Source organism: Callorhinus ursinus, unplaced genomic scaffold (assembly GCF_003265705.2).
Source record: "Callorhinus ursinus isolate GAN/ISIS: 27379988/994484 unplaced genomic scaffold, GSC_fseal_2.0 scaffold9, whole genome shotgun sequence".
In the NCBI taxonomy this organism is placed as follows: Eukaryota; Metazoa; Chordata; class Mammalia; order Carnivora; family Otariidae; genus Callorhinus; species Callorhinus ursinus.
Window position 1 is genome coordinate 21,016,838 of NW_027397071.1, and position 25,949 is coordinate 21,042,786.

General features: G+C 38.3%; 1 long non-coding RNA gene across 1 annotated transcript in view; it reads left to right on the forward strand.

Moving 5' to 3' along the window:
* Positions 1-19,273: 19,273 nt before the first annotated feature.
* The window catches only part of LOC141373350 (uncharacterized), a 35,005-nt gene continuing 28,329 nt past the window's right edge, over positions 19,274-25,949 (forward strand). The window contains exon 1 of the long non-coding RNA XR_012379241.1: positions 19,274-19,332. This is a non-coding gene — a long non-coding RNA (uncharacterized lncRNA). The remainder of the gene's footprint in view (positions 19,333-25,949) is intronic.

Sequence of the window (25,949 nt, forward strand, 5' to 3'; positions counted from 1 at the left end):
CCTAATAATAGCTAACATCTCTACAGCACTTACTATGTGCTAGCCACTTCTATTTATGTTAATTCATTTAACATTCATAACCTTAGGAGGCAGGTACTATTATTATTGCTAACCTCATTTTTCAAGTGACAGAACAGAGTCATGAAGAAGTTAGGTAACTTCCCAAGGCCACATAGAGAATGGCAAAGCTGGGAATCAGACCTGGGGAGTCTGACTCCAGAGTCTGTGTTCTTAATCGTTACTGTTTACTGGAACTACCTTGATGCAAGCTAAGACCATTTCTTTGTCTGTATTATTGTGATAGCCATTAATTGGTCTCTTTGTGTCCACTTTTGCCTCCCTACAATTCATTCTCCATGCTGCAAAGAATATTCTTTTAAAAATTCATCTTCAATCTCATCAGTACCTTATTAACATCTTTATATGGCATCTAAATTTTTCTCCCTTTTCAAGAAGTGTTCATGAAGATGTGAACACCCCAGCTCCGTTGATTTGAGTCTGATAAAGATAGTCTTGCAGAGAGTAAATGACAGTATCAGAGAGTGTGTAGAAAACAGATACAAGTGGGACATATACAGGGGAAATCTATGTGGTCACCAAATTCAAGGACCAAGAGCAGATGTCCAAAGCCAGAGATTAGGGAACAGTGGGGATGAGCTTCAAATGGCAGCTGAGAGGACATGCAGAGCATTTCTAGCTAATATCCTGAGACAAAATCTGTTGTCCCTTGCTACTTTTTCATATTTTAAGAGGGTCAGTAGTATGAGAAGAACTAGAAGGGGCTGGGGTTGAATTCTGGCTCTAACCCATAGAGAGGCATAACCCAGAGCAATGTTTCTGAGGTTCAACTTTCCTTTTTAATAAATTCATTGGGTAATTATCAGGAATAAATCAGAAAATGTACACTGCCTAGCATGAGATAGATTCTTATTGTAGCTATTAATGACTAGTTGGAGAGTATGGGAGGGACAGCTATGGATAAAGGGCCATGAATGATGTAGACAAAAGACACCCATATATTTCAAGGTAAAGTTCCAACTCTTCAACACAGGCTCTTTACAGTCAGATTTATAATAGTTGGCAGATTTATAAATGATCTCTAGATTCCACAGTCAAACAGCAAGCATATTGGTGTCTTTTGTTTCATTTGCCTTTCAAGAGTTAGGGATTTGCAGTTGTCTGAAAGCTAGGTCTAAGCTTTATGTGGGGATATACTGCTGGCTCTTTAGATTTGGTTGTATTAACTCATAATTTAATATCTATAAATTTGTGCTAATTTCCAGGCTGCCTTGAGTAGAAATTCAAAGTTCTGACCTTCCCTAGTGCTCAGACTCTACCAGTTGAGGTTTAACCTTCCATGACTTACATAAATGAAATGTAGAGGGTGGCGAGTAACTTGTGTCCTGAGAATCCCAAGTAGGTGGCCCATGTGTTACAACATACCTTATGAATCCCTGAAAATTTTGGTGTTGTAGAAAGCATATTTGGGCTTTGATTTTGACTGACTTTTGTCCTTGTTTTATATCCATCCCTTACTAGCTATATTGGGGCAAATAAATGACCTCCTCTGCATTTCAATTTTTTTCATCCACTGGACAATAACAACTGCCTCAAAATATCACTGGGAAGGTTGAGTAATATTTCATGTAGGGCTGTATTTAAGTCAAATTACTGGAGCATGGACTCAGGGTACCCCGGAACACTAACATTTAAGGGATAAGCAGCAAGTACATCTTCTATACTTATTTGTACTCTGGCCCTTCTTCCCTCAGAGCTTCTGTTGCTCTGTGGCAAAGTCTTTGTGTGCCTTTCTGCCTGACCTAGACCACACCAGCTACATGGCTTTGGACAACACCTCATCTTCTTTCTTTTTGCTATCCCCACTACTTTTAAAAAACCTGGGAGCATGGAAAGAATTTTAAATATTGGTTTAGTTAATAAATCAACTGGGTGCCAAATATTGAGGATTCCCCACCATACTATTCTTCATACCTATATATTTCTTCTGGCTTAATTCCTTCAATATCCCATCATTGCTTTCTGAATGAAGCCAAACCTCTGAAAATGACTTAAAGAAAAGCTTCTGTTAAGACTGTGAGCACAGTGATGACAGAGGCTGTCTTTTTTTTTTTCCATTTACCGAGGTATAAGTGTCAAAACTGTAAGATATTGAAAGTGTATACATGATGATTTGATATACATACACATTGTGAAGGGATTCCAGGGTCCATGTCTTGTCATGTCTGTATCCTCATTGTCAGGTAACTAACCACTCAGTAAAAGTTTGCAGAAATGTTTTGCATAAAACTTTGGGGAATCACCGTATGAGGTAATAAGTGTATGAGAATACTTAGTGGGCTTGGGTTTGACTCCCATGAAGGCTTCTTACCCAGTCACTTGGTGACACAGTGGGCTTGGGTTTGACTCCCATGAAGGCTTCTTAACTGGTCATATTTATTACCAGAGATGGCATTCCAGCCTCTCAGCTACTATATTAAAAGTTGGGAAACTAGGGAAAAGCTACATGAGGACTAAAGCAAGAATCATCTCTGTGGAGGGAGTTGATTGAAATACTTCAACATCCACTAGAACTTAACAACAACGAAAAATATCTAAAAACCTGTCAGGCAATGAAATTCCAAGTCCAGGAGGAAAAAAAAAAAAAAAAGAAAAGCTTGACATGACCAAATGTATTTTTATCTCTAAGCATCTGTGTACCAGGCAGCAAACAAATGTCTGGGACAGGGATGGACTGAAACACAGAGGGGCTTAAAACAGAATCTTCATGAAGGACTTGATTCTACCCGCATTTCATTTTGGCTTCCAAATGTTTCCCGTGATCATATAATGGTGATTTACTTAAAGTTGTCTTTTTACGGGCGGAAAGTGTGTCAGGCCTTCTTAGAGTTGCCGGCTCAGATCAGAGCTTCCATGAAGCAGGGGTCCCATCTGGATAAACTTTTCCACCCAGCATTCAATGCCACTCACATTTAAATGCAATTAGCACCTTTTGTTAACAATGGGGGAGTCCTCAGAGAAAAGCCCATTGATTGTCTATAGATGGATCAGATTTTCATGTTGCTCTATATTTAAGAGCTTCTACTGCCCCTCTGCAGAAAATCCATAAAGCAGGAGAAAACTTTAAGGCCAAAAATAATTGTCAGAATGGATAATAAGGAAGATATTAGATTCATATATTTAAGCTCCTTCCCAGGGCTAAGCTTGTAAATTAATTATAGTTCCAAATAGAGTTCTTCTTGTACAAATGTGTAAAAGAAATGGTTAGGCTTTTATATGTTTTGTCTTCCATTTAAGGTCTATCTCTCTGCTTCTTTTAGTGAATCTTAAACCCAAAGATTTGCACCAAGTCCCCATTTATCTGGCTCTTGTTCTCAGCCAACTGCCAGTTAATTAAAACTAAGCCTGTTAGTATATGCTTTATATTTTACTGACAAAATTCTATAGTAGAGATAGATATGCATCTATCTATAGCGGATAGATAGATGCATATACACATGTATGCATTTACATATGCACAGGCTGGCCAAGAAAGAAAGATTGTCATGTAATCTTCTTTCTCTTCTATTGCTTCACCCCCACAAACAAACCTAGATGAATTTCCAAGAATATGAAACTTAATATAGCTGTTCAGAAAAGAATCAACGGCCTGTTTACTGCACTTATCGACAATTTGTGAAAGAAGAGACCAGAAATCAGTCTAATTACCAGAGTGCCAGTTGTGCTTGTTAACACCAGCTTTGTGACCAAATGTTATTCCACAGTTGTCACATCACACGAGGGTTTCATTACTAACATAATAGTGAACAAGATCACATGAAAAGCTATTGATTGATCTGCCACACAAAGGAAAGACACACTTGTCTCTATTATAACATGTTACATCTTCAACTATAAGCAGCAGATGTTGCCCCACCATTCCTCTTGCTAGAGAAGTGTAATTTCGCTACTGTCCTGCTTCTTTAAGCGTTTGCCAATTAGAGTCCCCTTCCTATTTGCATATGTCATCAATGGGCTGAAGAGACAAGAAATTATCCTGCTCTAGTCCTTCCTGATCTTTAAGCCAGACTCAAAATCGATTCTCTTGTATTGAATACAGGAGATGCTTGGGGTGTGCACAGTGTTTACTTTATCAATTGTCATTTCTGGCAATAAAAACAAATGGCTGCTTTATTTTAGGTTGGTTTCATGTGTTTTGCAGGAGACTTGGCTATAAGTAGGCAATCCAGAGGGGGTAAAGGAGAGGAAGCTTACCCCTCTTGCTGTCTTTCTCCCCTGATTTGTCAGAGTTAGATGGCAGACAGGGGCCCAAGATCCCAAGTGAACTGAAGCTGTTCTCACCATAGTTCTTCAGGTCCTGCATTTCGGTTGTCTGCCTCACAAAAGCTCAATACACCCATGTTTTTAAAAGGCACAATCACCATTATTTTTAAACGAGAGCAGTGACTATTATAACCTGGAAGTGGATTTGTTTACCATGGGAGTAAGCACCTAAATAAGCACACTGCATGATCTTATCTGATGATGAGTGATTTCTCAGGCACAACGTGAGTCTGCTCCTCACCAACTCCATTCTCCTGTTTATGCTTGTTGAACACGATACAGTTTAATGAAGAATATACGGTACTTAAAATCTGTACCATTAATAGTTTAATTAAACTGGCACATACTTCAAAAACAGAGTGACAGAAAACATTAATTTTGGTTATAAAGGGCATGGCATTATTAAAGTGCAATTAAAAACAACATTCACTTACAGTTAACAACTAAAACAATTTAATTATTTAACACTGGATTGTCACTTGTGACTAACTTCACCTCTTTGATGTGGGGATGTTCTGTGTCCCTGTTGATTGTTATGATTCATTCCCTCGAATTCCAAATGGGGTGGCATTCTCAGAGCATCAGCATTTTTATTCGGTCCCTGTTGGCTAGTATGCATTGTAAAGTATGAAAATTTAACCAACTGTTTTGTAGTGCTAACAGCTACCCTGCAAGTAACTTGTGATCGTACAGCATATGTGGAAAGTTTCACCTACTCTGAAAACATTAGCTGAGGTTGTGCTTTCTCTTCAAGTACTTTGAAGGAGAAGAGGCAAAACAGTGTAACCATTAAAGAACATAGATTCTGGACCTGTGCTGCCTATTTCCAATTGAAAATCTCTAACTTCTCTCTAGGTAATCTCAAGCAACATTTTTAGCTGTATGTGCCTTTGTACTCTAGTCTGGAGATAGAGATATAATAGCACTCATGTTCTCAGGATTAAATGAAGAAATAGATATAAAGCACTTAGAATGCTGTTTGACACATAGTAAGTGCTCCAAAATGTTGACTTAGTATCATTGTCATTAAGTTATGAGAATAAAAATTAAGACCTCTTAAGCATAACCTCAGACAGTAGAGGATTAAATAGGCAATAATGAATGCTCTATAGCAAGGACTAATCCAACCAGCAGGCAACCACTAAACTATATGAGAAAAATTTCCTACTCGATATCAAAACTGCCAGCAAGTGACAAAGACATATAAAGTACCTTTGTATACATTCTGTCTGCACTTTAATTTGTCCTCATGAATCCATGTATTTAAGTAAATTTTACGGGGCGCCTGGGTGGCTCAGTCGGTTAAGCATCTGCCTTCGGCTCGGGTCACGATCCCAGGATCCTGGGATCAGCCCTGCGTTGGGCTCCCTGCTCGGTGGAGAATCTGCTTCTCTCTCTACCTCTGCCCACTCCCCTGTGCTCTCTCAGTTGCTTGCTCACTCACTCTCACTCTATCTCAAATAAATAAATCTTTTTAAAATAAATAAATAAATAAAATTTACAACACTTAAAATTTTGCATTCTCTCCAGGGAAGGAAACATAAAATTGAATACATGGAGCCTTAGTCGACTCCTTCTGTTACAGATGAGAGAACTGAGGCCCAGAGGTTCAGAGGTTACAGAAGAAGGAAAGTGTTCAAGACCAAAGGGAGAGTTGGCAGTAGAGGGAGAATTAGAACCAAGGACTCTGAGCAACCAAGCTAATATTCTTTCCTCTACTTATATCTACCATTATTCTTCTGGGTGAGAAATGGAGATAAAAATGAGTGCCAGAACTTGTCTTTATGTCAGAGACAGAGGTCTTAGAATCTAACAATGACTGAAAGTTCTCATGTGCAGGCAACATGTGTGAGGTGTTTGCAATATTGCCATACAGATCTCAGGAAGACCACTCAATAACATTGGAAAGGGAGACATAGAGGAGCCAGTACACATTTATAGGACCGTAGCTTGTTCAAATAATTAAAAGACACTTCTCTCTCATGACTATAAATTGGCTGTGGCTACCAGAATATTCTTAAGACTCATCAACAAAAGATAGCGAAAGCTGTTTGTTGAGAAGAGAAATTTGGCGATTAAAAAATCTAGGATAATCCATTGAAAGAAGCTGCATATACAATTTTTATTCCTGTCCCTGAAGGTAGTTGGTCAGTGGTCCTTAGTATACAATATGTGAAAACTTGGCAAATAGGAAAAAAACTTTAGATTGGTAGACTTCAGGGAAATATATTTTAGTAGATTTTAATTTGAATATTATATACTTGTCATAGCTTAAACTAGCATCCAGGGGCAGAGACGCTACCTTAGTGCTCTTTTGAATGGACTTTAATTAATGAAACCAGCATTTATTAAGCACTATTTATGTACCTGTTAGAAATTGTTACGTTCCTGCTCCCTCATTCCCCTCTGTACTGCAGATGTTTCCACCTGATTCCAAGCAGCTATATAGATCTGCCCATACCCTGAGATCAGTCAGGAGGCTGATCCCTATGGATTTATAATCATAGAGGGTGCAGACACTTCTTAGTACTTACGCATTCTTGATGCTTAAATATCAGCCATGTGACTCTTCAGATCCTGACTTTCTTCACGTTGTACTTTTAGGCTGAGTCCTTGACCCCGTACCCTGTGCTGGAATCCCTTCCTTGTTCGGATCTGGTCCTCTCTAATCTACTTGCCTGCCTTCTACCTGAGATCTCAAGCCATGCCTCACTTCCCCACATACCTGTGTGATAAGATCTATTTCTATGCAAAGTGTGGGGGGGGAAGGTGACCCAAAAAAAGATACAAAAGAGGAAGACCTACTGACAGGGAGCTGTTTACCAATCTAATGCATACCAGACAGATGTATATGAAATAGATAATCGGGCTTTGTAAGATGTTCAGATACACCAGATAGCATACAAGCAACAAAAGAATTATAGAAGGGAATGTCACATACAGGGTAGCAACATCAGGATGGGCTTTCCAGAGGCCACAGGACTTGTGCTGATATTCAACAGTGCTCAAGCTCTTTAGACAGGCAGAAAAAAAGGCAGATGTTTCTGCATTAGTTGAATGAGATACAAGTGAGAGAAACAACAGGAATTAGCGAGTATAGGGATGGGCTAAAGTTGAAAGCAATAGAGGGGCAGAAAGGAGAGAGCTGAGAATAAACCAAAAATTGATATTGAAAAGTATGGATTAGAGTTGGACAAGGAATATGGAACAGTTTAATGACTGGCCTTTCTATTGTGTTATTTTCGTACCATAATCTAAGAAGAAATAAAAGAAATAAAAGTTCATGACAGTTGAGCCACAATTGAGCTTTGGGAGTGGCCTAAAGCTATTCCCATGTGGGTTTCTCTTGCAAGGTCCTCTGCCTAATGAATTAAAATAGAAGGCATATTACGGAGGTTCCTACCTGGGCTATCCTTTCTCACTTAGCCTTATTGAGTGCATAGAACTATTACAATTGCACAACCCAATTTCCCACAAAAGAGCCTGGGTCAACTGATTTAATTTCACCCAGACAATCTTGCCAGCTCACTCAGTGAATCAAACAATAATCCTTTAGTTAGTGGATCAATAAGAAATTAAGAAGCAATTAAAGAGAAATGAAAAAAACTTAAAAATTTATATTGATCTACCAGTAGGTTTTCTCCTCTCAGAAAATCAAAAATTCAAAAACAATGGAACTCATTTACTGTTCTTGCATTCTTTCTGTTAATTTGAAAATTTTTAAAATAAAAAATTAGTGAAAAAAACAGTAACAATATAAAGAACTATAAGGCTTTAAAACTCAAACGAATAACATAATTACATTTATAGTGCAATATAAAATGTCTTCTCTTCCCACCGATTTAAGCAAATAGCTAAAGTGGACACCAATATAATTTGTGACTATGTAAAAATAGCTACACAGTTGACTCTGCAGAGCTGCTATAGAATAAGAATCTGTTTCCCAAATCATTTCATTTGTGGCACAGAGGCAACATTTCAAAATTAAAACTCACTTTCAGTTAAGATCATTTCAATTCTAACCCCTGTCCAAATAACCAAAACTTAGAAGCAGTATTTATCCACAAAAGTAAAATAAAAACCGAACAAAAGTTAGGATTTTTTTAAACAAAAACCCTTCATATGATGTCCAGTTATTATTTTTGTGTGGTCTGGTGATTATAGCTGCAAGCTAGGAAATAGAAACACACACTTTGGTATATTTCTCCAACTAAAATGTTGCCTAACCTTTGATAAATTGTTTCACCCCACTGTGTCTTTGGATCCACCTCTATTTGAAAGGTGAGGAAAAGTTGTTGCCTACCTGTGGAAAGTGTATGGCGCAGGTGAGTGGGCACAAGTCTATTAAGCACTCAGAACAGAGACATGATGAAATGATGAAAGAGCATGATTTCAAAAGCAAATCTTTAATTCAAGAATCAAACCTACTTATCTCCTAGAAAATTCTCTCAGCAAAAGAAGATGGTCTTTTCCTTAAATGGATCACATATAGAAACAAATACGAGAGTAAAATAAAGATGACAAGAAAGTTAAATGAAAATAAAAAAAAAAAAAAGAAAAAACAACGCAGGTGCCTTCTACAGGAGGGCCTAGCAAGAAATTAGCGGGTCTTGAGGTATGTTCTCAAGCAGACACACCCATTGTGCACTGCTGCCCTAATTTCCCTGCTATGGAATAACACAGCAGACCATCACTAAGCATTACCTATTTTATGGGCACTGATTGCTGTGGGGGCATAGATTTAGGAAGGTGCTGATGTCAGATGAAATGTTGTATACCATAAACGACTGTATTTCCTCTTCTGATTTAGAAGTGTTTTATTAGACAATATATGCCATCTTTTCTTTGTGTTTTGCACTTAATCCTTCAAATAGAGAGGTATTATGTGAGAAGCTGCGTGGGGTGTTTAAAGACCTGCAAACCATCAGTAATGCAATTAAAATTGGCATTTATAAAAGTATATTTTGATTCCTACTCCTGTTTTTACAAGTGCAAAATCACATTAGAAAACAATGTGATGCTAATTAAAGCTTTGTCACCCATAAGACCTTAGTGAATTGCGTTTGTAATAGGCTCTGATGCAGAAGCAATTTCTGCTGGGGAAACTTAAGCAGAATATGTGACTACATTTCTTGTTAGTCTATTAAAATCAGTGCTGTGGTTGTGTATGTTACTGTCGTGTTTCTATCTCTAAACTGAGCTTGAAATGTCATGTCATCCAAAGTTAAATTCAAAAGCTGAAAAAAAGTATTATGTTACATTTGCATATTTAAAAAGCCACCAAAAGGCCTGGGACACTATTGATTTTCCTAATAAAGATTAAGAAGCTGATTGAAACATCAACATACACTTCAGATCACATATGAATCTCAGCTTGCAAAAACAAAACTGGTTATTGGGGAATAAAACCAAGAAACTAATTGGTTCTTGTTCTTATGTATATATAAAAGTTACTTATAAGGTTATAAAGTCTGAATGAAATAACTTTTTAGTCACACATAGTTTAGGGATATGAGTTTTTCTAAGATCTTCAGGTCAGCCCTAACACACTCGCACCATGGTGATTAGTAAAATCTGGATATAATAGGCACTCAAACATAAATGCAGGCTCAGTTCCTCTTGATTCAGGAGTCATCACTAGGGCTCTGATTATGAACAGAGAAGGAAATCACATAAATTGGAATATGAAAACAGTCCAGAGCTTGCCTTGACCTTTATAAATGGCCACTACATTAATGTAAGTGTGTGTGTATGTGTGTGTGTGTGTTTGCAATTTAAATAGTCCGTGTACCATGTCATTTCTATATTGAAACTCCCACTGCAGTAACAAGTAACAAAATCCATAGCACTTTAATGACTTACCCAAACAGCACAGTTTCAGCCATCAAGAATAGAACTAATGTGGCCTGGAGGAAGCAAAATGGACATGGATAATTGATATTTATGAGAATAATTAAATTATAGGGAAGTTTTAAGCTTAAAGATTCTTGGAAAGTGATAGTGCATTGAAATTATTTTAAATATTCAGATATGAATCCTTGATGTTTTATTTCAACATGTGGTTATAGATAGACATCTAAGCATTACAAGTCTCCAGTCCAGCATGCCTTCCATCCCTGTTCCTCAAATCTACCTATCAGCGTATCTAACTATCTTGATTTTGGTGAGTCAGAGAACCGGGTAAATGGAGATAAAAAATTTGAAAGAGATGAAATGACGTAATTTTGACAAAGAAATGCACACAGCAGATTGCACAGCAAACCAATAACCCCCAAAGGGATCAAAATAAGGAAGACAGAGTGAATCTAGACCATGGTGCATTAAGGACTATGAATCAGAAAGTTGTACAAAAGGCAAATAAAAATAACCAGAGATTTAATGGCAGGGTATGAACAATAGGTGAAAAAGACAGAAAACATCAAATGAACCCACATACTTGGAAGAAAGCCATGCTCTATGGTAAGACGAAGGATAGTGCAGGGGGAGCTAGGCATGAGACCAAAGGGAAGAAGTGCATATTTCATTTTGCCAGGGAGTGGCGGCCATTGAAAATGTAACCCATAATTATAGTAAACCCAATAAAAAAAGCAAATATAAAGAGAAGGAGAACTGGAAATAGAAAAAGGACATTATGTGGTTATTTTCTTCCCTTTAAAAGCTACATTCCTTTTAAAGGCTCTTCCTTTTGTATTCTGCTTTTCTCATCCTTTTATTTCTCTCCAAGAGGAAAAAACAAGCAAAAATAATTTACAGTCATAGATTATCAGTACCCACAGTCCATCTGGTTAGTTTAACCACAACAGAATGTGCGAGAGTGTTTGTATTTGGGGAGAGTCGGGCGGGCACTATTATGTACCGATGAAACAATCTAATGTATAAAACCCGGATTCTGTTCAGTAATAAATTCCACTGTCTGTGTTATAATCCTGCTTGAAAATGCTCATAGGAATTCAACTTAAAGAATTCCCCTTCTTTTTTTTTAAGAAGTCAATTGTTTCTGCAATGAATATTCACAGTACATGTCCCCACAAAAGACAGCTAGCTAATGCATCCAAAAGTGAAACCGGTAAACAGCCACTGGCAATAGAAATTTATGGAATTAGAAAAACCGGACTGGTTAAAATACATGACTGCATTCATTGTTGCAAAATGATTGGATTCGTGTCTCATCAAATTTACATTGTGAAGACTGAATATAGTATGATTAGGCATTATTTTAACAACTACATTAAAATACAATTTAAAATAAAATGGCCCTTCATATCATACTAATATCAGTGTTTTAAATAACAAAGGGGATTTTTTTAAAGGAAAGGATTAGCATTTTGTTTCAATCAGTACAAGCAATGAGATTCCAGTTGGGGTCTCAAAGATTCAGGATTTTATTAATATTCCAGAGATGCATTTGTGTTGCCTCTGGGTACACTGAAAAGCCACTTAAACCGCACTTAAAACAGCACTACAGGATCAAATTGATGTGCATCAACCATTTACAATAAAACTTGATTATTATAAAGGCATACATATTTGCATAATTACATGTTTGATTTTTTGATAATGCAGCATACAGGACAAAATGTTGCTTCATGTAGAAACACATCATCAAAAAGCACCATCTGCTGTAGTATTTAATGCACTGCACACTGATCAAAAATGTTGAAGATGGATTTCTGAGTATCAAAAAGAAAGAAGCCTGAGTTGTATTTACACAGGCAGTATGGCTGGCTGGATCATGTAGAAAGGAGAAATAAAATTCAGGCAAAACATGGTATAAAAAGATAAGAGCCATACATCTTCAAACACAGAAATGAGCACTTTCACGAATATGGCATAAGAGGTTTGGATATCTGTTTATATGATGTCATCCTTGCATTTAGTAAATTCTTAGAATCTAGATTCTATATTTAGAAATGAAACACTTTAGAATAATTGCTCATGAATAGGGTTATCCTTGGAGAGGCTTCCATTATGTATAGCAGTGGATTTGGAAAGGAGAAAAAAACCCTCCATTTCTCATTGTGCACTAAAATGAGGATAGTAACAATGATTTTCTGGGATAGTAGAATTACAGATGAATTTTTCTTTTCTTCTTTCTTTTTTTTTGGCTTAAATAGTCTTCCTAATTTTTATGTAAGGTACATTTAAAAACTATATAAAAGAAAAAGTAAAAAAAAACACACATAAAAATACAAAAGTTGAAGATCCATTTTCTAAAGGAACTTTTCTTAGGAAAAGAAAACAAAGCCAAGAGAATACACATTAGAAAAACCAACATGCAAAACAAACTTTCAGATGCTTTGCCAGGCACTTAGCAGAGTAGAAGACATACCTGTGGGATGAATAGAAAGTATCTGGCCATGAGGGTAATGATGTTGTCTTATTATAGGGAAATGAAGCTACAGATCATAAGGACATAGTGTCAAAAATGAAGTTGCACTTGTCAGAAGGGAGAAATGACGTCTTCATCAAAACTCCATTCAGGACCTACAAGAATTATTTAAAACCATAGATATTCTTGGGGTGCCTGTGTGGCTCAGTCGTTAAGCATCTGCCTTCGTCTCAGGTCATGATCCCAGGGTCCTGGGATCGAGCCCCGCCTCGGGCTCCCTGCCCGGCGGGAAGTCTGCTTCTCCCTCTCCCACTCCCCCTGCTTGTGTTCCCTCTCTCGCTGTGTCTCTCTCTGTCAAATAAATAAATAAAATCTTAATAAATAAATAAATAAAACCATAAATATTTTTGTCTAAGCCTTTTGCCATGTGAGTCCCCAGAAAGGCTTGACTTAAGAAAAGGAGTCCTATACATGAAGAACAAGTTGTAAATTAGGGATTGGAAAATAGTGAACTTGAGATGAATTAAATTGGTGTCCTACCCCTAGTTCCAAGCCAAAAAAAATAAAAAGTTGAAATATTACTCTAATCACAGTTTTGTTATTATAGACAGAAGAAATCAAATCTTGTTTGTATTCCATATAAATATTGGGAATTAACAAAACAAAAGTTTAATAATACTATCAATTTTAAATAGTTAGGAGTCGTAAGGGTGGAGAGGGGAAATGTTCTGAGGAAAAGTTCTAAAAGCTTTCCAAAATGAGAAACCTGGGACCCAAAGTGAGCAAAGGCCATAAATCAAATACTGGAAAACCCCACTTTGGACTGATTCTGGGGACTCCTGGACCTAGTGTTCCTTTGACATTGATAACTTCATACCCATTGTTTCCTGTCTGGAACCCACTGCAGAAAGTTATTATATGCACACAAACAGAAATGGTCACGCAGATTCCCTGGCAGGTGAAAGAAGGCCTGTGGGGAGGAGCTGGGGAGGTGGTTCTGTCTGCTGATCGTGCACCTGAACGTCAGAGGAGACACCGCATAAGGGCAATAGCTACAGACGCCACCCAGGTGCATCTTAGCTTACGATCCAAGGGCAAATCAGCTGTCTTGGTAAGGGGCATTTTAACACACTTAACGGACGGAAGTGTGTGTTTGTGTGTGTGTGTGCATGCGTGTTGGCAGAAAAGCATTTGGAAAATATGCTCTCACACACTAGAAAAAAAGGGGGATTCATTTTTTTGTTTTGTTTTGTTTTGCCTGTAAATATTAGTATTAGACTCCCTTTTAGGGGTTTCACTATTTATTTTCAAAGTCTTTTTTCATTTTTAATAACTTTCTTTTCAAATTATGAAAATAATACATATTTAAGTAGAAAATCCATAGCTGTAGGAAAGGAAAAAGAAGGAAATTATCAGTAATCTGACTTTTCACCTACTTAGCTTTTAAATTTCTCATAGTAAAGTGAGAAAATATTTTTTAAAATGAAAAACAACTTTGATTCATTTAGAACTCCCCCTTTTTTAAAAAAGAAACATTTTATGACAAAATAAATATTAATTGTAGAAATTCACACAACACTGGAAAAATACATGGTACCCTCACTTTTAACAGCCTTCTTCTGGTCTCATTTGGCTAATGCTTTTTTCACCTGGGTAAGGAAATCACAGGGCCGGGGGAAAGTGCTCCAACCCACTTGTAGAACATGCTCCAAGGAACCGGGGGCAGAATTTTCTGCCTGGAGTCCACCTCCAAAGCCTTCACATCTTCCCTGGACATTCCAAGTGAGGGTTACATTGTTAGTTGGGTACACCTTCAGGTCTGCACGGTACCCAAGGGACAGCTGACTACAGATGATATGGAGAGAACTTGGACAGTCAAGGCTGAGATGTCCACACAGGTACTCATGAGGACCTTACGAGGTGAGACACAGCTTAAGGTGGTAAGAGAAGTGAAGTGGGCAGCAAGAGGAGGACTAGAGTAGAACTAGAGTAGAGTTGAATCTGGCCATCCGGGTCATTATGAAGATGTATTTGTTAAGGAGGGGGAATAGAATAGTAATAGTTTTACTAGCTTGATTTATAACCCTTAAAGATTTTGACATATGGTATATTGGCCTACATATGTACTTTTGCTACTGAAACTGAAAAGGTTAGGGGCAGGACTGATGGCAACAGAATGTTTTCATACGGTTTTTGTACAGGAAAGCGGCAGTAGTTTAGTTCTGAATATTTCCATGTTTCCTCCTGGAAAACAAATAAGCCATAAGGGAACATACAAAAATGGTCACAAATTCTGTTTTCATAGAAACTAGGAAACAGAAAAAAATGTATGTGTATGTGTATATATATACATGTATGTGTGCGTGTATGTGTATATATATATATATATACATACACATTCAAAGTAATTGAGACCAAGGGAACTATCAGACTGCCCTGTAGAACACCGAGACAGACTAGTGTAGGCTGAGAGGCCGAGTGGATACAGATCTCATAAATCCTCAGAAAGCATACATTATGTAAAGGAGAGAACGCTATCCCGAGCAGGAAGAAGTAGGCTGACATTTAACAGGAACCAAATGGTGGAAGAGGCAGATTGAGAGGTGAGGAAAGTGCCCAGGGGGCCCAAAGATAAGTCTGGGAATGCTATAGCAAAAACAAACAAACATATAATAAGTAAATCAGTAAAAGTACCTTCAAAAAAGTGGATAATTTTGGAAAGCAAGGCTTGTACCCATATGGGTAAGGGAAGAGCCTCAGCTGGTGAAGGAACCAGGCAAATGTAGGATTGGCTGAATAAATCCTCCTGAATTAAATGTGGTTCTAGAAGAATTGAACCATATTTTAAAGAAAATATCTATCTCTGTAGCAACCAAAGGTGTCTTTGACCTCTAAAGGCTTGAGGGATACACTGTCACTTCTTTCTCTAAGAAACTCTAGCTCTTACCAAATCCAGAAGAATCCAACTCATTCAATATAAGTATTAAATAAGGAATAAGCACAGCACATATACAAAGACACAAGGAAAAATGTTTTTAAAAGTTAGCAAAACTTTTCTGCAAATGAAATCTCAATAGGAAGAAAATTATCCACAAAGCAGATGAAAATTATAACTCACAACTATCCTGAAACAATTACTGTTATAAAAGAAAACCACAAAACAGAAATATATCAAGGAAGTGTTGCTTATACTACAGGTGTCAAAAATAGGAGAAGGTAAAGCAGGTACTGGTAGATTTCAAGAAAGAAATGAAGAAAATAAAATTACTTCAGAAATGAAGGCTATTAGCATGAGCGAATAGACATTGCAGAGACTAAGAGACTAGGGTAGAAAACAGAAAAACAAAGGGAAACAGGAATGAGGAAAGAAATTAAAAAATAATCACAGAGAAAAAAATGGGGAGTATAGAAGACAAAGGAAATCCAATTTGTGCATTAGTAAATTTCCCCAAAAGAAGACCAAATATAAATAAATAAATAAATATATATATATATATATATATATATATATATAATTTAAGAAAGCTCTTGAAATGGAAGAAGACAAAAATTATATATATAAAATGGGGTGCCTGGGTGGCTCAGTCAGTTGAACGTCTGACTCTTGATTTCAGCTCAGGTCATGATCTCAGGCTCTGTGCTTTGTGCAGAGTCTGCTTGAGATTCTCTCTTTCCCTCTGTCTCTCTCTGCCCACCCCCCACTCACACTCTCTCTCAAAATAAATAAAATCTTAAAATATATATATTATATATGTATATATAATGAAGATATATAAAGAATAAATGTAATATAGTGTGTGTATATATATTTTATATATAGACTGTATATATATATGTGCGTGTGTGTGTGTGTGTGTGTATATATATATATATATATATATATATATATATATATATATAGTATAGTGTTCTGTTTGTTTGGAGAACCCTAATAGAGTATTCAAAATGAAATACAATGTTAGAATCTTTTAGCACAATCAAAGATAATCAGGATATTATTTCTTCTGAGAATGAATTTTTAAATGTCAAACTTCAGGCATTCATGGTTTCAAGCCACTTTCTATTCTATTCTTATGCAAAAGGTCAGTAAGTAGAGATGCTAATATGCCAAAGTAGGCTAGAGTAGATAATGGCATAATAGTCCCAGGAATGCTGGTAACTGTTGAAGTATTGCTGACTTTGAAGTGAAATTTTATCCCAAAGTGGTGCTATCTTCTATGCCTCAGTCTTTGATCCTACATGTCACCTCAGGCAATCTATTTTCAGTCAATCAAAAAAACACTTATATGACTGCAAAAATCATTAAGTTATTCAACAAATAATTATTTAGTGCTACTAGGTGACAAGCACTCTGACAGGCACTGGATATATTCTGGTCAATTATGCAGAGCCTTCTACAGAGTCAAGTGGAAGAAATAGCAAGAAAAAAATAGCAACAAAATGAGTAGATAAATACATAATTATAAATTACAGAAACAAACAACACAGAGATAAAGAATGAATGGGAAATTGACAAAGTTAAGTCACCAGGGAAGATTTCTCTGAAAAGATGACATTAAGCCAAGACCTAAGGGACATATTAAGTCCTTTGTGAGAACATCAGGGAGAGTGGAGTTCTAAGCAAAGGAAACACTGTGTGAAGGACTGAGATGAGAAAGAAACCAACCTGCTTGAGAAAATATCAGGAGTCAGCGAGTCTAAAGTGTGGAAGATGAGGGAAAAACTTTTGTGTAGGCTTAGCTTGGGGATCTGTATAGGAGGTTGACCAGCAAGGCTCATAGCCACATCAGTAAGCCTGGACTTAAGACAAAGTGCAAAGTGAGATTTTTATGTCAGGAGTGTCATGCTGAGATCTGTGTTTCAAGAAAGACTTCCTGTGGTTAGGTAGAGAATCAATTAGGGATGGGCATGGCTATGTTCTGTGTGCATGGAGATAAATTTGGAGGCTTTGCAGCAGCGAAGTTTAAGAACATGATAACTTGGACAGTAAAGTTGTGACAGTGAAGTTGACCTTGAAATACATTTAAAAGACAGAGATGATGGGACTTAGTGATCAATTAGATGTAGAGGAAGAGAGACAGGGAGGAATTATGAGTGACTCCCAGGTTTCATGTCTGAACAACCAGGTAGTTGATGGTGCCAAAGACAGGGAAGGTGGAAGGAGGTTTTCAGAGGCAAATAAAAACTGGGTCTTGGATATATTTATGTGAATTGACCATGAAGCAACCATGAAAGTGTGTTACACAGGTAGCTCTATCAGTCAAGAGGTCAGAGGAAAGGTTAGAACTAGAGATACAAATGTAAGCGTTGTTGGCCTGAAAATAGTATTTTAAGTCATGAAGATGGATAACATCTTGGGGTTTAGATCAGAGTACTAAAAAAAAAAAAATCAGTTTTAGAGATATGATAGACTAGATGCAAAGAGGACTTAGAAGGAATGGGTAGAGAAGCAGGGAAAAAACGGGAAAATATGGAATCATGTAAGCTGAGAACAGGCAGAACTTTGAGAGAAGAATGGGTCAATTATTGAATGTTGTTGAAAGTTCTGAGGTAAAAATGTGGGTTTCATAATATGGAGGCTATTAGTGACCGTTGGGTTGTGAGGATGAATACTAGTTTCAAGTGAGTTACAAAGTGGGCGTGAAGTGAAAAAAGTGAAGGCACTGTGTATATATAACTGTTTCATTGTGAAATAGAAGAATGAGATGGTAGCTAGAAGGGGATACGGATTGATACAGAACTTTTAATTTTATTTTTAGGACGGTTACACTAGATGATGTTATATGCTGGTGGGAATAATTCAGAGAGAATAATTCACAGAGAAGGTGTGACAGAAGCCTTTAAGTTCCTGAGAAGTTGAGAGGAATGGAATCCCAAGCGCAAAGGAGGGACGGGCCTCTGATTGAAAGAGGACACATTTGGTTGTAAAGAGGGAAGGAGACAACAGGAATTGTGGATAGAAGCTTTCAGATTTCTGGGTAGAAAGCCCCTATTCTTCTCAATGAAGTAGGCAGAAAGAGTAGGGTGTGGTACCTTCAAGGAAAGGTGATGGTTGAGCAGAGTCTTTGAAGAAAAAGAGGTGTTCACCAGTCTGGTGGTGGTGCATGGGAGGAGAAGTGGGGCAGAGTCAAGGGCATCTGATGAAGAACCATCTGTTGACAAAGTCACCCAAAAAAAAAAAAAAAGATAACAATCCTAGTGCGTTAGGCAACGTTAAATAGATTCAATACGTTAAGAGAGCTGGAGCAAAGGATGCAAGAGTTTGGACGGTGTTCTGTAGGCAGTGTGGCACCACTGAAAGCTGTAGGCAGTCCTAAGAAAAATGTTACTCAGACTACATTGCGGATCATGCATTTGAGAGAGGCAAAACTAGCGACGATCAGTCAGGAGATTACTGCAGTGGTCCAGGTGAGAGAGGATCATATCCTGAGTCAAGGCAGTAGCAGCAGGAGTAGAGGGGAAAACACAGATCAGAAAGGGATTCAGAAGGTTTATTCGACAGGCCCTAGTTATCAAATAGTGATAGGGAACCAAACAGTGAGAGGAGGTGAAAGTCCAGTTGATCATTTTGGTGTGTAGCTACGGTTAAAGTGCAACAGAGAAGGAACAGCTAAAAGAGGGGGAGAAGAATCAGGAAGAAATGGGGCTGTTGTGGAGTCAAGGTAAGAGAGACCATAAGAATGACCACAGCAAAGGCACAGGAAGGTAAAGACCATGGGACCTGACACAGAAAATTATCCATTGTAACTATTATTTGCAAAAAGGAAATATAGAGTTGGTAATAAAGAATTCTGAAAAGTAAATAAAAGTCAGTTTTAAGGGACGCATCATTACAAATTTGTTTAGCATAAAATAAAGTGAATATCAATGGCATCTGTGTTATTTCATGTTAGTAAATGTAAAACAATTATATAACTTTCTCAGATTCACTCAGTATCTTACTCCCCAAACTGTTTTCCTCTCAAGGTCGTAAGTTCCTCAAACATAATTTCTCCTTCCCATGGGGATTTTCAGGAACATAACCTTCAGGGTTGGAAAGGAAATACTCTATCTGAGAATATATTCTGCAATCAGTTAGCCGCTGGACCTCCCTTTTGTTTCCTCATCTGTAAAATGAAGTATTTGAATTAGATGACCTCTAGGGTCTCTTCCATGGTGAGACATCTGTGAGTCTGTGAATTTAACCATTATCTCCAAAATGTTCCTGCTACTCTTCTAGTGCTCTTGGCAACGAGACTGAAAGTGATGGATCTGCAAACCACAGCCAGCCTGCCTGCCTGTTGTTTACTTAAATAAGTTTCTTCTCCCTTTGTGTCCTGATCTCCATTTTTGTGAAAACAGGGACACATTTGCAAAGACATAGCCTAGAACTATAGAAACTGAACAAGTAAGGTGCTTTGCACAAAGTAAACACCAAAGCTTTTCTGGACTGGGTGAGTATAGAAATACATACACAGAGGTTGTCTGTTCCACTGTGCCAGATTTTGCTAGACTCCCTTCTCTAGCTCCCCAACCATCTACCTGTTTTTGAATATCTCCAGACAGATTCGGAACTCCGAATCTCACAGGGGTACCAGTGAGTCTTTCCAGCTGACACAGAAGGGGACAGTAGTGCAGCTGGGAAGGGAATCTGAGTAGCATTTCCAACGAGGCGGGGCAGTGCCAGATGGCAGTGTGAAAGAGAAGAAGCAGGAAATCCAGTCTGAGAAGCTGAACTTAAGGAGGGTTGAGGGCTTCCAGGGAAACACAGTGAAGGAAGAATAATGAAAGTAATGCTAATGTAAAATAATGTAAAGCTCTATCAGGATACATCCTAGGAATTTTACAGGAAAAAGAAATGTTTATTCTTAAAACAAAAACAAATAAGCTCTGTTTCCACTGTGGTTTGCTACTCCCGAAAGCCTTAGCTCCATTTCACTCTTTAGCCAAATAGGAGACTCTGTTCACTTTTTACATAGCCCTCTTAGGTTTTCCCAAAGAATAACCTAAAAATTACCTTTATAATAGCTTTGCTCACAAGTCATGGGATACTTTCCATCATGAGCATGCCAGATGTTCAAGTATCTGCAGATGTCAATTATATCATCTATTTTTTTAAATTATGTAATAGTCCAGGCACCAAAAATGATTTTGAGTATATGGACTCCGCTTATGGACCAAGGCATCACATATTGAATTCAAATAGTCTTGTGCCCCTTGTGATGTCATTCCTTTTCTCCCTAAGCTAATGCATCTCCCTGAATTTGTATCATTCTGATGCATATTTTTAATTTTTACTACAAATGAATGTATTCATAAAAGGTATAGTTCACATTTTTGTTTTTAAGCTTTATATACGTGGTATTATACTGCACCTCTCTAGTTCTGCAACTTGCCTTTTCTCTTAAAATTCTGCATTTGGGATTTTATGCATGTTGCTAAGTGGAACTCAAGTGTCTTTTTTAACTGGTGTATCCAAATGTATTTGGACAGTGTATTCATTATTTCCCCGGACACTTAGAGGGATTATCTGCTGTCCTTGAAAGTGGAAATCTTCAACTGCCTGAATATTCCTGACCCCAGGTGGTGTTTTCTCAGTCTGTGTTGGGAGACTGATGCTAGAGAGGCCTCATCTACAGCCTACAGGAAAGCCTACAGACCATTTAGGAACGGTCTAGTAAGAGAAGGAGGCATTTTGATTTTTTTCTTACTTTTTACAGGTGGAAAAATTCAGGGCACATATTGAAATGTAGTTACAACTACTTTTTAATCTTATTTATACATAAAGAGATGTTTCTCTCTAATTCACACACAGAAATAAAAGCAAAAGAACAGGATACTCCAAAAAGGAGGGGAGATTTAAATAAGTGTTTTGCAGAAGTCACTTATTCAGCTGCTGTGGAAAGGTCAAATGTTGGGACTAGTAAGAGCAGTGGTCCCAAAGTTTTGTCTCATCCTCATACGGCATTTCCCACAGGCGTCCTATAAGTCATCTGACTTTGTGCTTTGTAAAACAATGTAAACACACATTTTACACACACATACATGCACTTATTTGTGTATACTTACACACATGTGACTGGAAAACTAGGTCTCAAAAAGTAAAGGTAGTTATCGATTAGTATGGAAATCATGGGTTTTGTGCTGCACCAAACTGGATACTGGAGCCACCATGGGGAACTACACAAACGTGTGGACTTGCCCTGCACTCGAATTTTCTAAATACTATGCTATAAACATGAATTAATTTTGAAATAAGACAAGGCTGATAAAACTTAACACTTTAAAAGAATCTATCAGATATGCTATCTGAATGAAGCTATGAATGGAAAAACATAATTTGTTTTAATTGCAGCTATTTCACTGACAAGATTAAAATTGCATCATTTAAGATGTTACTAATATGGTTAAGTAAATTCTTTTGCTGAGATCACTGTAGCCATTTAAAAAGAGAGTATTGAGGATATGGAGGGTAAAACAGATTTTGTCCACAGCTTCTTTTTGTCCCGGGATGGGGGACAGGCTGGGGATGGAGATAAACTGAGCAGAGCTGTGTGAAATCTGCCAGCTGCATTTGGTCTTTGTAGCCCTCTCCTGCTTGTCTTCTCCGTCAGTGTCACATTGCCCAAATTCACATCTTCAAGGTCTTTTTACCGTGGCTGTCATTCTCCCTTGCCCTGACTCCTCTGTTCTCCGATTCCCATCACAACCACCCTGCACGTTGAAACAAAAATAATCCTAAGGTTATCTGTTGTTTTTACTAAAACTCATTTACATGGAAGTTTCAGCCCCTCGCCTGTGGATGTGTATTTTCAAGGTTTCTTAATCTCTTTGATTGGGACTTCTTAAATCCTAAAACCATCCATGGCAACTTCATAGGCACCCAGTCAGGCACCCAAGCTCTCCATCCAAGCCGACCCCATCCACTGGAGTAACCTGTAGGATGCTTTTATTTTGTCTCCAACTACTTGTTGTACTATGTTGTGTCTCCCTTTGCCATGTCTTGGTTCGGGTAGAAACTCAGAGATAAGTTTCAGCAGATGGGCATATCCCCATTTTTTATTTTAGCATCCTACTGAAAAAGAGGCATGTTTGAGACAGGGCATTGCTAGATTCACTGTGGGACTACTCCAGGAAGAGAGAGACCCTCTGTTGTTCTCTCTTCTAATAGGACAATTGTACACATGGCTTTACAGGGGTGCATAAACATCTGGGGCTCAGGCACCAAGCTTAGCTTTGGTGGCAGGTGTTTAGGGGAATGTTGGGGAAAATGCCAGCTCTCTGCATCTGGAGACTGTGGTCCCATGAGAAGTTGAGTTGGAAGGCAACTTTTCCTTGGGGAGGGGAGAGGGGAAACCCCAGTACCTGTTAGCTCATTATTATCTGGCAACCTCGAGATAGCTTGCAGGATAATTTAAATTACTGAACACACTTGCTTGTCTTCACAAAAGCTCTTCCTCTCATCAGAGCTCAGGCCTCACTCCTAGCTCAAGGGTTTGTAACAGGGAGCAGAGCACAGGCTATTCTCATACTCCTGCTGCTTGTCTGTCCTAAGGCCTTCAATCCTCAGGTAGGTGAAGCTAAGGTTGGGATGAAGAACGGGGTTAAAAAGACTTTTTTCTTAACTGATGCTGCTCTGAGAATTTATTTTATTTATTTTTAAAGATTTGTTTATTTATTTTAGAGAGAGTGTGCATGTACACAATCGTGCTGGCAGAGGGTGGGGTGTGGCGGGCAGAGGAAGAGGAGAGGAGCAGACTCCCCTCTGCACATGGAGCCTGAACTGGGGCTCAATCCCAGGACCTTGAGATCATGACCTGAGCCGAAATCAAGAGTCAGACGTTTAACTGACTGAGCCACCCAGGTGCCCCATGCGAGACTTTCATTGGCTGACGATGCCTGGTACATGACAGACATTTAGTGCTGGCTCCTTGTAGGGGCATAAGATGTGCTCCCACATGACCTCTTCTTGGCATCCTCCTTAGTCTTGACCACTCGATGTGTACTTTAGTCTCTTCCCTGTCAGTAGCATATGTGGGCATGGTACCAGCAAAATAGCTCAAGCCTGACTATTGATCCTCAGGAAATTTATTCACCCAACTCATCTGTGTGTTCATGCCAAACACAGAGAGTACAGCCTTCCCACACTGCCCCCTCATGTTGCTGGTCTTTTCTCTCCAACTTCTCCCTTGCTCAAATACACACAGAAGTGTGATTAGAAAATCCATTACATAAGCAGACATTCAAGTGAGAAATGAGGTATTCCTTCTCCCTTAAGATGGCCTGCTGCAGCTCAGTCCCCGGGATTGTGTCTCTTAGAATGCATCCCCTTTCTTGGAGAAGGAACATACTCCATCTCTGCCTACACAGAGATGTGAAGGGAAAAGCCACAGCCCGGTTCCTCTACCTGCTGATTTCGTCTTGCCTAATATGGCTAGGAGCTCAAATTGAAGCCCTTTTGAATTTTCCCCTACCTGGGCTGTCTGCGGTCTACTCTGTGCATGCAGGGCCCAGGGGCCCTGGCAGGGGCCACAGTCAGGGGCTGTGGCAGGTTTTATACACAGAATCGGCGCTCTCCTTTTAAGGATACACTCTCAATTGCCAGCAGCACGAGTTGCCCTAGACTCTGTGCTCTTCAGGTCAGAAAGATGGCCAGTTTCTATCGGAACTTCAGCATGTGCACCCACCATAGACCACACTTGGGTGAAAACTGCGGAAATGGGAAAAAGTACCCTATGTGGTGTCATTTTTAGTTTTGGCTCCCTCCCCAAAATCTGTTACTTTTGTTCAGTCTCCAGTGCCTTCGCATAGTTCTTTTTTGCAATTTTTGTTCAGAGTTTATAGTTGTTATCTATGAGAAGATTGATCCTCTGGGCACTTACTTTGTCTTACCCAAACAAAACTGCCCTTATCCCTCTTATATTCCCTACACCACCGACTGCAGTGCTTTGTACCTGGTGGGGAATCAACCAATCCGGTTAATGAAGGATTAATGAAATGGCATTGCTCTCCTTCCCTCTCTTTCGCATTGTTCTTATTACACCTTTGCTTCCAGAGGTATGGTCCACCAACTGTGGCTTAGAATTTCTATTAACTGAAACTCTCCAATACTCAGGATACCTGGGAGAACCCATCAGGGAGTGAGAAAGATAAAGATTTTTCTGCCTTTGAAGAGCTAGTGATCTCGGGTGGCCCTCTGTATATACAAAGGAAGGGCTAAGGTAGGCCTGGCAAGGTGGAACCCAGAACCAGGGCCCAGTCCTAGAGGTTAAAGGCAAAGAGAAACAGGTCTTATAGCCTGCGCAGTGAAGAATCTTGTTGTTTTGCAAAGCATGGTAGTATTATGCATGGTTAGAGAATGTAATAAGAGGAAAAGATGGGAGATTGAGGTGAGCCAAGTCTGTCTCTGGGTATTTTTACACCCTTGTAACTTTAGTCTCTTCTCCAAGTCTCCATTTCTCCTTTTAAATGTTTTCCTCTTCCTGATTCAAGTAATACCCGAAAGCTCCTCCAAATCCCAAATGGCACTTTTCCCAGGAACATTCCTTTGAAAATCTTAACCTCTTCAGAACCCATTTTTCACCTGTGGAGTTTTCATTTTTTTTCCTTACTTTTTTCAGCTAAACTGGAAAAATATTTTATTATGGTTGTTGTCATTTGTGTGTTTTCTGTTCCAGATAATAATAGTAATTCATATCTTTTAAGGGAAATTTTGAAATTATTGTCATGTGTAAGGAAAAGAATAAAAATGCTTCAGACCTTGGAACTCAGTTGATCACCGCTATCATTTTAATGTCTATCATAAGTACTTTTTCGATTAAAATGATTTTTACAGTATTACAATATTATTTTACTTGATTTTTTCCCATCTCATGCCACATCATGAACATGTCTTAGAGCTTTATATAGTCTCAAAAAGCAAGATTTTAAAGTCAGTTTGGTTTTGTATCTTATTGTACCAGGAGGAGTGTAAACATATGTCAGATAGCTTCCCCAAAGTATGCCTTGATTTGAAGAAAGCCAAGAAGTGAAGAAAAGATGCTCATGATTTTGGTCAGCTTAAATTCAGCTTGGGCTAAGGAGAAGTCCTAACTTATTCCCAAATTGGGTAGTTATATCTATTGAAAGAAAACTGGGGGGATAGTAATTATTCAGGAATAATATTTACTGAACATTATCCAGACTATAATGCCAAAACAAGGTACATTGTTTTAACCATAGATTTCACGGTCAGAGGTGGAGATTCCATATTCCTAAATTCTTTGTAGACTTGTCTTGCTGAATTACAGAATTTGACTAG